The 6442-nt window shown below is 34.7% G+C and overlaps 1 long non-coding RNA gene across 1 annotated transcript in view; it reads right to left on the reverse strand.

The window, feature by feature from the left end:
• Positions 1-4347: 4347 nt before the first annotated feature.
• LOC115277284 overlaps positions 4348-6442 on the reverse strand; it is a 24245-nt gene continuing 22150 nt past the window's right edge. The window contains exon 3 of the long non-coding RNA XR_003902361.1: positions 4348-4410. This is a non-coding gene — a long non-coding RNA (uncharacterized LOC115277284). The remainder of the gene's footprint in view (positions 4411-6442) is intronic.

The raw sequence follows: 6442 nt of genomic DNA on the forward strand, positions 1-6442 counted from the left end.
CAGGAGCCACAACATAGAGGGAAAGGTATGAATAAGAGGAGTGAATGTGAGTACAGAATAAGTTCCATGAGATGATGCAGTTGGGAAACAGATGGTGACCAGGAGGTGGACATGAGCAGGAAGGTCTCCCATAAACCACTCTAATTCTTAGGCCTTCTTCAACTCTTCTCTACTTCTTAGCCTCCGAGCATCTCTGAGATCTGAATAAATTATTCTGGACCCTTTCTTCCAACCTACCAGTATGGGCAAAAAGATCATGACATTTCCAGTAGGCATCTGCTGTTTTTGTCACTTAGCATTTATTCTACCTTTTTTTGGGTTAATTTTCTTCCATTCGGACCTCCTATATATTGCCTATTGGATGTGGTCCAGTGACATAGCATGAGGTCCATGCAGTTTCTTGGAGTTTTACTTTTGAGCAGAGCCTCAGAAAGACTTCAAAAGTTAGAGAGCTCATTTCCCTCAAGAGAAAGTAACCTCCGTAAAGGCTGTTCACTGGGTTCTGCTAACAACACTCCCCAGAACTGACTTCTGTCATAGTCCAGTTCTTTACTTTGCTGGTGATGGAAATCAGCCATTCCAATAAATTCCTTTTACATTTGTCAATTTTTGCTGCTATCATCATTTAGAAGATCAAATTATCTTCCTAGGCAACAGTATACAGTTGAAGTGAAATTTTACTTCAAATACGCTTTTTTAAAGAGTCTACATACATTCTGTAGTGTATGTGTGTGTTTAAAGTACTTTTTATTTACTTTCCAATTTTTATTACTTTTTTAATTCCAGTATAGTTAACATACAGTATTCTATTAATTTCAAGTGTATAATATGGTGATTCAACAATTCTATATATTACCTAATGCTCATCACTACAAGTGCCCTCCTTAATCCCCTTCACCTATTTCACCCATTCCCCCACCCACCTCCCCTCTGGTAAATATCTGTTTGTTCTCTATAGTTAAGAGTCTCTTTCTCAGTTTGTCTCTGTCTTGTTCTCTCTCTTTTTTTTTCCCTTTTGCTTGTTTTGTTTCTTAAAATTCCAAATATGAGTGAAATCATATGGTATTTGTCTTTCCCTGACTGACTTATCTCACTTAGCATAATACTCTCTATCTCTATCCATGTCATTTCAAATGGCAAGGTTTCATTCTTTTTTAGGGCTGAATAATATTTTATTGTATATATGCAAATATCTTCTTTATCCATTCATGTATCAATGGATACTTGAGCTGCTTCCATAATTTGACTACTGTAAATACTGCTGCTATAAACAGAGGGCTGCAAGTATCCCTTTGAATTAATGGTTTTGTATTTTTGGGGTAAATACTCCCTAGTGTGATTAGTGGATCATGGAATAGTTCTATTTTTATCTTTTTGAGGAATATCCATACTGTTTTCTACAGTGGCTGCACCAGTTTGTATTCCCACTAATAGTGCACAAGCATGCATTTTTCTCCACATCCTTGCCAACCCTTGTTGTTTGTTTGAAAAATTCTGACCTCAGGCTGCATTACAGTGTCAGTCTTCAGTGGTTTGTGTAGAAATGAGAGAAAAGAGGGAGTGAGAAAGAGAGAGAGAAAGAGGGGTGGGATTGAGAAAAGAGAGAACGAGAGAACATAGGGGAAGAAATAAGATTAGGAAGCCAGTTACTTCAGGACCAACATTAATTAAATGACATACAATGCCATTTCTGATATGTAAACAGTGCCCATTTTATTACTTCTGTTCAGTACTGATCTACAGATCAAGCCCTGTATAACAATTTGCAAGTCACACCATTATCCCACAGAACCGATAGAGTTTGGGTAGACAATCAGAGTCAAATGCTTAAGATTTACATAATTGGAAAATTTTAAATGATATTTTAATTTTTAGCTCTTCCAGGTAAAGCATTGGTGCACTTTAGTCTACTTTTATCTTTTTCCCTTTTATTCTCATTTTATACTATTTATATGTTTACAAACCACATTACATTTTATTTTTTTATTAAGTATAGTTGGCATACAATATTATATTAGTTTCAGGTGTGCAAAATATAATAATTATATACATTAAAAAATGCTCACCATGATAAATGCAGTTACCATCTGTCCTTATACACAGTGATTACAATATTATTGGCTATATTTCCAATGCTGTACCTTTCTCTCTCCATGATTTATTTTGTCACTGGAAGTTTATACCTCCTAATCTCCTTCACCTATTTCACTCCTCCCCCTGAATGCTCTCCCTTCTGGCAACCACCCATTTGTTCTCTGTATTTATAAATCTACTTTTGTTTTTTGTTCATTTTGGTTTTTTTAGATTCCACATATAGGTGAAACTATATGGCATTTGTCTTTTTCTCTCTGACTTATTTCACTTAGCATAATACACTCTAGGTTCATCCATGCTGTTGTAAATGACAAAATTTCATTCTTCTTTATGGCTGATACTCCAGTGTGTGTGTGTGTGCATCTCCCACATCTTTATCCATTCATCTGTTGATGCACTCTTGGGTTGCTTCCACATTTTGGCTATTGTAAACAATGCTGCAATAAACATTGGGGTGCTTAAGTCTTTTCAAATTAGTGTTTTTATTTTCTTTAGGTAAAACCCAGGAGTAGAATTACTGGGTTGTATGGTGGCTGTACCAATTTACATACCTACCAGCAATGCATGAGGGTTCCTTTTTCTCCACATCCTCACCAGTATTTGTTATTTCTTGTCTTCTGGAGTCTAGCCATTCTGACTGACAAGAGGTAATATCTCATTGAGGTGTTGATTTGCATTTACCTAATGATGAGTGATTTGAGCATCTTAACATGTGTCTGTTAGCCATTTGTATGTCTTCTTGGGAGAAACATCTATGGCAGGTCTTCTGCCTATTTTTAATTAGATTATTTATTTGGTGTTAGGTTGTATGAGTTTTTAACATATTTTTATATCAACCCCTGATCAGATATATCACTAGCATATATTTTCTTCCATACAGTAAGTTGCATTTTTGTTTTGTTGATTTCCTTTGCTATGCAAAAGCTTTTTAGTTTGATGTAGTCCCACTAGCCTATTGTTTCGTTTCCCTTGCCTGAGGAGACAGATCTAGAAAAATGTTGCTAAGGCCAATGTCCAAGAGATTATTGCCTATGTTTTATTTTATGTATTATTTCAGGCCTTACATTTTGGTCTTCAATCTATTGTGAGCTTATTTTTGTCTATGATGTATACATTACATTTTATCACTTTAACTCTATTTGCTTTTATCTTAGATGTGTCTTAAATATATTAAAATCTTCTTAAAACAGGTAGTCCAGAACATAATTACAGATGGAAAAAGCACCAAATTAAATACCTACCAAATACAATATTTAATAACCAGAGACCCATGTACTCCATGGCTCTTTTTTTTTTTAATCAAATCTTAAAAATTCACATAATAACCATCTGGTTCTTGCATGTTTTTGTACTGCAATTCTTCATTTGTTGAGGTACCTTCAGTACCAGCTCAAATAATTACTTATTACTAAGTACAAGTTACCCCAATATAAAATCTGTTATATATGATAAGTTAGCAATGCTCTGATTTGCTCTAGATTTGTCCTTGTGCTACCATTCACATTTGCAATAAAAACACACATGTAACAAGTGCTGTTTTCTAACACTTGAATTGTTTGAATTCAATTGTTAGTTCAATTGTTTTCCATATTTAATATCTTATTATCTATCCCTGGGTCAAAATCCATAGCATTTTATTAGATTTGGGCAGTTTTCACCAGTAATTATACATTTTTGGCATATTTTCCTCACCCCTGATTTATTGATGGTCATGCCTTGTTTCTATGGCAATGCCTTGAGTTATTGCAGCTTCAAGCTTTCTGAAAAAATTTATCTGTGCACACCAGAGAAATGCAGAAGAGAAATGACTGCTATAAATTCTAGTTATCCTCAGGCTACTGAGTTACCAACAGATAAAGCCAAGTGGCTTTCATCAGCCACATATGGTTATCAAGGATCATTCAGCCAGCAAGCTTGGATTCTTGTCCTGTCATAGCAGGAAGATGTATAAATGACAGACTTCTTTACAACAGCCCCAAACTGTGGCAAAACAGATCATGAACCAAATTTCACATCAGTTTCAGGCAAGTTAATGGTATTAACAGTCTCTTGGTTCTATTTGATAAACTAGTTCCAAGTGTTTTTATCCATTTAACTGTACTAAAAATCACTACCCTGGAGCTGGTAACCAACTGACTTATACAAGAAGCCCAAGCCTCCTAAACAGAATAAATAAAAAAGGGGTGACCACATCATGCATGAGACGTGGACTGCAGCGGGACTGACATGGATTTCCTAGCTGGTCTTGTTCCAAATTTAGTCATGTCCCTCATTCTTCAAATTAGTTGATAGTCAAGTAATCCTCTCCAAATTGGGCTAAAAACAAAAGTTCAGTAATTCAGATAACACTGATTTGGGCTTATAAAATGATTTATTTAGGATTTGAACCACGGTCTATTTTTTCATATTGCTGGGAGATAAATGTTGACTAAGCAAAATGAGAAAACTGTGACAACATATTTTGGAGATATTTTTAAAAATAGTAAAATAATTTTTAAAAGAATTCATGCATAAGCAACAATCAACCTTTACCATTAGCAGGCCAGGTCTGGCATACCTCTACAAGCAAAGCACATCCTGTGTCCTTTTCGAGATCCATAGTTTTGGTATTTCTCAATATACTGGCTTCCACCCCTCAGCCTATCATTACTGCTGCTTGCCTCTAATTACTGCCCTACCTTTTTGTTCCCAGGTAAGTGCATTGAAATCAAGTCTTCTCTCACCTCTTTACTCCCCATTCACTCCGTAGCTTAGTGCAATGTAGCCTCACCTTTCATTTTTTCTCACAGAAGTCACAAATAGTGTTGTCAGGTCCAAAATCAAGGTACACACTTAAGACTGTATTATTGGCCTCTCTACTGTATCTCACGTGGCTAACCAGTCCATCTCCCCTGAAACTTCTGGCTTTCATGAGCTGTCATTCTTCTGCTTAAGTCCTTCATTAAAATTGCATTATTTTTACAGAAAAGTCCAAAGCTACTAGTCTTCATATTCAAACTCTTGATTATCTCTTGAGTTTTATATTTTGACACTTTCTTGTCCCTTTCTCCACACTTTATGTAATTATAAACTAGGGCCATATTGACACCCTTTTCATTCTGTGAGCTTTTGCTATCCTTTCTAGACTATTTAGCCTTCCTAGAACACTTTAACTTGCATTCAACCACATTTATTTACCCCTGAGCGTAACCATCATTTCCTTAACCATCCTTAGCCATCAGGCTAACCGTCTCTGTTTTCTACATCCTAATCAGTGGTCCTATCCATGCACTTCTATAGAACCATGTGTTTCCTTCCCCATAGTCTTTATCAGAAGGTACTATAATTGTTTCCACCACTTAGCAAGTTTTGGTATAGAATCAAAGAATAATATACGCACTTATCTTAAAAGGCCTTAAATAACAGCCTTCTCCCCCTAGATATATAATTTTTTCATATGCATCATGCAAAATAACCTATCACACTAGACTAAGTGTGAAACCGGCTGTTTTAGATACAGGAGAATCTGCAGTCTTTTATGAAGTCAGATCAATGTCAAAGAAATGGAAAGGAGTGCCACTCTCCTAATAATTTTTTGTTTTGAATTGGAAAATGTAGTTTTAAAAAAACTAAACATATTTATGATGATGCAATAGATTTATTATTTTTAGATAAATTATGACATGACGATGGTCCATTTTATCAGTTTTAATTTATAATGTAAATATTAATGACCGCAACTCACAAAAAAATAAAATTTTTTGAGATCTTCAGTAATGATAAAGCTGTTTCAGAGTTCTGAAACAAACAAAAAACAATGTGAAACTACTGCTATAGCTCTATTTAGGAAAACTGAACAGTACCAAAGCTTCTACTCTGGAAATACAGCATCTCTCTATTATCTAGGTCTTCTTTAATCTCCTTCAGCACTATTTGGTAGTTTTTATTATGGAGGTCTTCTAATATTTTGCTTGTTAATATTTTTCTCACTTTAGTTTCTGATTACAAGAAAATAATTATATTATTCTTATGTATTATAAGATAATATTTTTTATTTTTTCATTGTTTCTTGTTAGAATTCAGAAATAAAATTGAATTTTGTTCAATTTTGTATACTGTAATTTTGCTTACTCCATTTGGTAGTTCTAGTCATTGTTTAGTACATTCTTAAAATTCTAAATGCAAATAACCATGTCCCCCTTGAATAAGAAAGTTTTACTGCTTCCTTTCCAGGTTCCATTTGCTGCTGTGGATACATACACTGGAAAAATTTGGAATTGAAGTGGTGGAAGCAGATATCTGTTTCTTTGTCTTCACCTTAAAGGAGAAATCTTTAGTCTTTGATAATTTCGTGTGTGGGATTTTTTTT

The sequence above is a fragment of the Suricata suricatta genome, chromosome 1, assembly GCF_006229205.1.
Source record: "Suricata suricatta isolate VVHF042 chromosome 1, meerkat_22Aug2017_6uvM2_HiC, whole genome shotgun sequence".
Lineage (NCBI taxonomy): Eukaryota > Metazoa > Chordata > Mammalia > Carnivora > Herpestidae > Suricata > Suricata suricatta.